Source organism: Cyanistes caeruleus, chromosome 4 (genome assembly GCF_971803275.1).
Source record: "Cyanistes caeruleus chromosome 4, bCyaCae1.hap1.1, whole genome shotgun sequence".
NCBI classification, from domain to species: Eukaryota; Metazoa; Chordata; class Aves; order Passeriformes; family Paridae; genus Cyanistes; species Cyanistes caeruleus.
Genome location: NC_141704.1, coordinates 58,900,593 through 58,906,764, shown reverse-complemented (window position 1 = coordinate 58,906,764; position 6,172 = coordinate 58,900,593).

Genomic DNA, 6,172 nt, shown 5'->3' with positions numbered 1-6,172 from the left:
AAGGAACGCTCCTGGCAGTGAGTGGGAGTCACCAAGGGCTCCGTGCAGCTCCGGGCCAGAAAAGCTGCCCCAGCAGCTGCCGTGATTTTGGGCTGTGAACACTCACCTGCAGGAAACGCCCCTCTGCAGGCGGGACCAGCCCTGACACTGTCCAGAAGAACTCTGGCCATGGACCAAGTAAACCCTTAGGACTTGTCCTGCTAATTTCTCCCTGGAAAGGGACATGGAATGCGCACCTTTACAGATGTTGGGTAAATCTGGGAAAGGGCAGGAAACCAGGATTATTGGAAGAGTTTTGTGCTGTCATGCCAAGTGCTGGTGTATAAAGCAGCTTTAGCAGGAAAGAAGGAGCTACATTTGAATAGGAATTCCCTTGCTGGTAGCAGCCATTCCCATCCCAGGCAGGACCTTCCTCATGACCCCGAGATTGGCTCAGGTGCTTGCAGCAGGGTGCCGAGAAAGCCAAGATTCTGAATTCAGTCCCCACAAGGGGCAGTCACTCATCATCGTTTGACTTGATGATCCTCGAGGCTCTTTCCATGTCAGAACCTCCTGTGCTCTGGAAATAAAGAGCAAACAGGTTTCACCGGCTTTTTAAACTCACAGGTTTTTCCATGGGAGAGTGCGAGGCACAGAGAAAGTGGAGGAGAGCAGGGACAGCGTGCAGTCTCCCCCGGCAGGTGTCGGATGAGCGGCTGGAGCAGGACCGAGCCCCGGCGGGCTCTGGTGCCACAGCGGGCGCGGCCGGAGCAGGAGCGGCAGCGCCGGACTCAGCCCCAGCCCCGGAGCGGCTCCTGCCGCCCGCGGCGATCCAGCCCCGCTCGTTCGGCCCGGGGGTGCGGGCACCGGGGAGGGGGAGGCGGGCGCTGCCCGGTCCGGAGGGCGCGGGGGCCTCGGGGGTGCCGGGGCGGGGGCGGCTCCGCGCGGAGCTGGGCCCGGAGCGCTCCGGGGCTGCGGGGCCGGGCCTGCCCGCCAGGGGGCGCCGCGCCCGCCGCTCCCGCCCGCCAGGGGGCGCCGCGCCAGGGGCGGGCGGCGCTGAGGCGGCGGGGCCGGGGCCGGGCCCGGCACGGGCGCTCCCCGCTCCCCGCTCCCCGCCCGCTCCCAGCCGCGATCCAGCACCGGCTCTTCTCCCGGCACCGGCACAGCCCCGGCCCCCCACGGCCTCAGAGGGACAGCACCCGGAGCCCCGGCGGGACCCCAGCCCCGAAGCAGGAGCGGCAGCGCCGGGCTCGGCCCCAGCGCCCGTCCCGGAGCGGCTCCTCCCGCCCGCGCCGATCCCGGGGCCCATCCCAGCGCCAATCCCGCACCCCGCCCGCCGAGGGAGAAGCGGCTCCACCCGGGACCCCCAGCGGGACCGGGACCCGGATCCCGGTGCCGGCCCCATCTCAGCGCCTCGGGCTCCGCACAGCGCTCCGAGTGCCGGTCCCGCCGCACCCCGGGCTGAGCCCCCTCCGCTCCGAGCGGAGCGGGCGCGGAGCCGCCGGGATTTAGGGGCGGGCCCGGCTCAGGTGCGCGGGGCGAGGCCGAGGGGATTTAAGCCCCGGGAATTAGCTTTGGAGCCGTTTGTCCCTCGGCGCGGGCAGCTGTGGCTGGGCCGGGCTCTACATCTCGCATTCTCTTTTTTTCTTAGCTTCTTTTTTTCTGTACTTCTTTTCCTCTATCCTCCTTTCTCCCCTCCCTTCCTCCTCTCTCCCCCCCTCTACTGCCTCCCCCCACCCTCCCTCCCCAGACTGAGATTCCTGGGAGATGGGTACAGCTTCTGCCAGCCAGAACAATCCTTGGTCTGAACACACAGGAACCTGGGACGTCATCAGTATCCTCCTGGGCCTCTTCCCAACAGCTCCGGCTGTGCTCCGTGTGTCTCACGGTTCCCACGCTGACACACCACAGCTTCCTCCCCCTGCTGCCTTGGGGAGTATCCCCGAGGTGCCATCAGCAAAGGTGCCTCTTATGGACACAGAGTCTGGGCATTCAGGGCAAGAAAAGGAGTTTTCAGCATCTCCCACTCTGTTAGCACTGACAGCAAACATGGCTTCAGCCTCGGCAAGAAACAGAGGGTCAGAGGTTTTGCAGATCCTGGTCTCACCTCAGCCTTGCTACAGGTTCTCCTGACAGGGAGAGGGAAGGGAAAAGGTCAGGATGGGTTAAAGCTCCAGAACATCCTTACTGGGATTTTGCCAGCTTTGGTTGATGTCTTTAATATTCAGCAGCTCCTTCTCTGCTGCATAAGCCACCACCTCCACTGTGTGAAATCCAGCTTCTTCCCCATCATTGGCATCTGTGGCACGTTGCTGAGAGGGAGGAGGGGAAAATGACAGGTTGTTTGGGGTTTTTTTTGACAGAACATAAGCAAGAATTTATCAAAGTTGTTTTCAGATGTACCTTCCTTTGAAGGAAAAAAATAAGGTTGGATATTAGGAAGTATTCCCTGTGAGGGTGCTGAGGCCCTGGCACAGGTTGCCCAGAGCAGCTGTAGCTGCCCCATCCCTGGCAGTGCCCAAGGCCAGGCTGGAGGGGCTTGGAGCAACCTGGGATAGTGGAAGGTGTCCCTGCCCACGGCAGGAGGTGGAGCAGGATGAGCTTTTAAGGTCCCTTTGAATCTAAACCATTCCAGCATTCCACTGTTCCATCCATTCAGGGGGCAGGGATTTCCTTCTGCCAGGTTTGGGGGAAGCTGCTGCTTTATTAAATGAGTCCTGAATTTTGCTGAGCTGAGTTTTGCTCCTCTCTTAAGCTGTGCATCACATGTGCTTCCTATACAAAGTCCCAGCAGCTTCACATATTGAGGAAAGGAAGCAGAATGCTGTAGCTATGACAAAAAGCTTTGCAGAAGTACTTTAAAGCCTCAGAGCCACCCCCAAACCCAAATTAAAATAGCGAGCCAGTGCTGTTTAGTCATCTCAGCAGACTTGCAAGCCCACAAACTTTCCCAATCATGTTCCTGAAAAAACCCACCTGAGCAGCCTCTGCCTGTGGCTGACCCTGGGTTTTGGAGCAGGAGAGGCCCCTGGGAGCCTCCTGCCCCTCGCAGCAACCCAAGCCACAGCACTTGGTCCCCAGGGCAGGTGTCTCTGTGGTTGTGGTGGGGTCTGACCCCTGGGTCCAGGGATCCTTTCCCTGCAGGCACCCAGGCTTGGGCACAGCTTCCCATTGTGCTGTGGCTGTGCCACCACCTTTTGCCTGGAATTGCTCCCTTGGTGTGGCTGTCACCCACCTGGGGACACAGTGCTGAACTCCATGGCTGGAGAGGCCAAAAATCACACCAGGAACCACTGATGGACTTTCTTTCCAGGACACCCTTCTGCTGGCAGGACAAATCACAGTGGCTGCGCTCCTGCAGTGGGGGTCAGAGGGCCAAAGCTTGTTTCATTTTACCTGGAGAGCCTTGTGCCAGGGACATGAGGAAGAAGTTTTAGATCACCCTCGCTCTGACCATCCTGCTGAGGGAAATTGAAGCAAAGGGGAGGAAACCCAACCAGGCACCTGCTGTGTGAGTGGCTGGTCACCACATCTCACCTCACTTTTCCTCTGGGACCCCTCTGTGTGGGTCTCCTCGTTGTAGCCATCACAGAGGAGAGATCAGTGCACCACTGGAACAGTGGGAAAGGCTGTGGGGAATCACTACATGAACCGTGTTGCTGCAGGTTTTGTAGAGGCTCAAGCAGAAGTAATTCCTACTTACATTGTTATTTCCTCAACTATGACAATTTTTTAAAAGAATTCATTTTAATGAAAACTTGGATTTTGCATAACATGAATACTCTCATGTGAGCAGGAATCTCCCTAAAGATACTTTACTGGATGCTTTTTTGCTGTAGCTTCCTTGGTCCCCCCTTCATCCCTAGGGAAGGGATCTCTCCTTTCCTGTGCCAGTGGAGGAGGAAGACTGGAAGGAATTTGGGAAATGGGCTGTAATTCATCCTGTGCACACATTGAGGGAGAGAATGAGGGAAAACAGAACAAAAAATCCCAAGCCCCATTGAATCCAGAAGCTTTTTCCAACACAAAGTGAGGACTTGATGTTGACAAAAAACTTTGTGGATTCCAGTCTGCTCATGCCGAAAAAAAAAAGGTGGGCAAATGAAAGAGTCAGAGAACAGAGAATTTCTTCCTGGTGTTTTTGCTCAGTCTGGTTAGTTTTCTCATGTCCTTCACCTGAAAGGTCCCTGATTTGAAAGAAAAGAATCACCTCTTAGGCTGAGTGTGGCAAACCCCAGCCTGCTTGCTCAGCCTGGCAAAGGTGAGCAGTTCTGCTGCCTTTGCTGCTACAGGACACCCACCTCCCAGACTGCAGGAACCCCCTGCAACCCAGGAGAGGTCCTCAGATCCTGCTGCCAGATCCTGCAAAAGCTGCAGTGTCACAGCTTCCACCAAGAGAAAAGGGGGTAAAAGTATTAAACTGTATTTCCATGAATGCTTAGAAAATTAAGCCAGAGAACATGATGTCTGAGACAAGACCAAAAGCCACTTGCTATTGATCAGCTGCATCAGCTCCTCTCTCTATCAACCAAATTTGATCAGAGTAGCAGTTAAAACTTAGTTATGTAGCCACATATGAATTCTACACTTCAGCAATGCCTTACTTGACATTTCTGCCCACTTCCCATTTTCCCTAGCCTTGGGGGTTTGTGCTCCTGCCTCCCCGGCCCCTCACCCCTCGTTTCAAACAAGCACATTTTACTTGAAGCCTGCAGACTGGGAACTTCAAACACTGACCTGACGTGTTGATCCCAAACTTCTTACCTTTCTGTCTGGTCCTGGAAAATGAAGAGAAATTGAGCACAACTGTGTAACTGGCATTAGTAAGTGGTATTAATGTCGTTAAGGAAGGGGAGAAAACCCACCAAGCTGGCTTCATCATGCTAAAAATAACTGCACGTGAGGGAAGGAGATACAACAGAGGAGGCTGGGTGATACAAGTGCTGAGAACACGAGGTCAGGCTACAAAAACCAGTGTCTCCTAGCTGGGAAAAGGGATGGCTCAGACATGAGCACAGGTAACTCCAGACAGGAAATAAGGAGAAGGCAAAGTGACCAAACATGACAGAAAAAGTCAAATTTCTGAGGGAGAAAGGACTTGGTTAATACTGTCCTGCTTAGGAATGACAAAGAGCCTGTGAAGAGGATGAGCAGGCAAGTTTGTGGAAGCTGTCTTCTGACCATGATGCTGTTTCTGCTCCTGGAGGGGAGGGTTCAGTTCAGCAGTCTGATTCTCATCCCTTGATTCTGCACATCCATGCCCCTCCCAGGTTTCTGCTTGGACACCCCTCTGGCAGCTTCTGGCAGAAGCCAATTCAAGTCTGGAGGCTCTTGAACCCCCATAGCCTGTGTTTCCCAGGCCAGGCTGGTGAGCCATCAGTCCTCCCCTGCCTTGATGCTTTGATGACTGGGTTTCCAGTCATGGTGTGTCTTCTTGCTGTGCCAGAACACACAAAGCCAGGGGGCAGGGGCACACGAGTCTGAGGTGGCTGGGTGAGGTGCCAGAAAGGCTGCAAATGACTGCCAGAGCACAGAGCCTTTCATCAGTCACAGAATCATTCAGGCTGGAAAGACCTCTGAGATCGAGTCCAGCCTGTGACCAAACACTATCAACCAGGCTTTGAGTACCACATCCGGCTTTCCATTAAACACCACCTGATGCCCAGTCAGCCTTTCTGTGAAGGATTTCTTCCTGCTGTTCAACCTGAGCCTCCCCTGGCACAGCTTGAAACCATTTCCCCCTATCCTGCCCCTTGTTCCCTGGGAGCAAAGCCTGACTTCCCTTGGCTGCACCCTCCTGCCAGGGAGTTGTGCAGAGCCAGGTCTCCCCTGAGCCTCCTTTTCTCCAGGCTCAGCCTCCCCACCCACTCCTTGGAGCACTCCAGTCTCTTCCCCAGCTCTGTTCCCTTCTCTGGAGAATAAAAGTGATCACTGACAGTTGCAGCTGATCTTGGAGGGAGATCTTGCAGTGCAACAACTTTTTTGCTTTGTACCCCCCTCCAAGTCTGCTTTATCATTATTCATCAAGAGAATCCATCCTCGTGTATGGATATGCAAAAAGTCCTGACTTCTGTAGAAGCACAGAGTGTTTTAGGTGGCCTTCAGCTCCAGCCCTGATTCAGAGCAACAGCTGGACTCCTCTGGCTTGAGCAGGACAGCAGCAGCGTGAAAATACAGGCAGCTACACCAACAC